A 1605-nucleotide genomic window follows, 5' to 3' on the forward strand; every position below is an offset into this window, starting at 1 on the left:
ACAGGAATCCCTGTAAAATGGGCACAAAATCGGCTCAGTCCGGTTGTGATAAAGGACATTTATGTTCCCGGTAGAGCCTGTGCCCACCTGGATTCTACTTCTTAAGTGAATTTCAGGCTTACATCTGCTAGCTTCACACTAGCTCATCCTGTGTGTTTGGAGGTAAAAATTAGAAACTACTGTATATTTTAAACTACCACCCCTCGCAGGAACCTCTGAAATGAGGCAAGCATGGGATGCCTCAGGAGAGAAAACTGCTGCGGTTGTCATGCAGACTCTCTGAGTTTCAATTCCCACAGTGATCTGAAACTTGTCACTGACCCTAACAGATGTCACTAGGAATCCAACATCTGCTCCAGAAGCCCGATAAGCTAGTCTGAATTCATTAGCCAGAGTTGCCATGGACAATCACATAGCTCTTGATTTCCTTCTAGCTTGCTGTACCTGTGCAAAAAATAAAATAAAATAAGGGGCTGGCGGGTTAGCTCAGCTGGTTAGAGCCTGGTGCTGTTTTATTTAATTTTGTTTTTTCACAGAGCAAGTAAAAAAAAAAAAAAACCCAAGACTAGAGGAGAAGAGAAAACTCCCAGATCTCTCAAACAGGCTCAGCTGGGTCCTGGGATGTTTTCTTTGCCTGTGTTTCATAACCTAGGCTACTTGCTTTGAGACCCGCTTACAAATACTAATAATCATGTGGCTTTTGGCAGTAGCCTGTGTTACAGCTGGCAGACGTATCTGTTCCAGAGTCTTAAATGCTCATGCGCAGCAATTGCCACATTCAATGATTCTATAACTCATTCGACAACAGGAGTGGAAGGAGGGATTGACCCTGGTCTAACTACAGGCGAGCTTCAGGGGAACTCTCCTGGTCTTGATCAGCAAAATCTCAACCACATGGATGTCATGAATTAATGTCCTGTGGACTGAGATCATCTGTCCTTGGCTAAACTGGGGGGAGGGGCCAAGAAAGAGGAAAGCGTCCCCTGCCATGCGAGAGGATAACTGGGCCTATGAGTCGCCAGGAGCTGGCTGTGCTTACAGATGGGCCGTGGTATTCTCCTGCTTGATAGCAGCAAACTCACAATACACCAAACTGGGCAAAATGACTCTGATCCATGATGAAGGAACACAGAAACTAAGGTCACCTCACAATTTTGTCTAAGCTGGAAAAAAGGTCACTGTGAAATCACAAAAGTAGAACACTTACCCCAAGTAGTGTGAGTGACTGCTGATTCTTTACCATTACAACTTTTACCTCATCTTTCCTCCTTCCATGTAAGGTTTATTAAGATAATTGTCTTAGGTCAGGCTGCTACACGTGTAATACCAAAGACCAGTGGCTCAAACAATAAACATTTACTTCTCACAGTTCTGGAGGCTGGGAAGTCCATGATCAAGGTGCTGGCAGATCCTGTGTCTAACTACGGCAGCCTTCCTGGTTTGCAGATGACCATCTTCTCTTTGTATCCTCACATGGAAGAGAGGGAGGGAGAGAGGGAGAGAGAGGGGACAGGGAAAGTAGGAAGGGGGACAGGAGGGGGAGGGGGAAGGGGACAAGCTCTTTTCTGTCTCTTCTCACAAGGGCACTAATTCCCCTCATGAGGG

The sequence above is a fragment of the Galeopterus variegatus genome, unplaced genomic scaffold (genome assembly GCF_000696425.1).
Source record: "Galeopterus variegatus unplaced genomic scaffold, G_variegatus-3.0.2 Scaffold3807, whole genome shotgun sequence".
Lineage (NCBI taxonomy): Eukaryota > Metazoa > Chordata > Mammalia > Dermoptera > Cynocephalidae > Galeopterus > Galeopterus variegatus.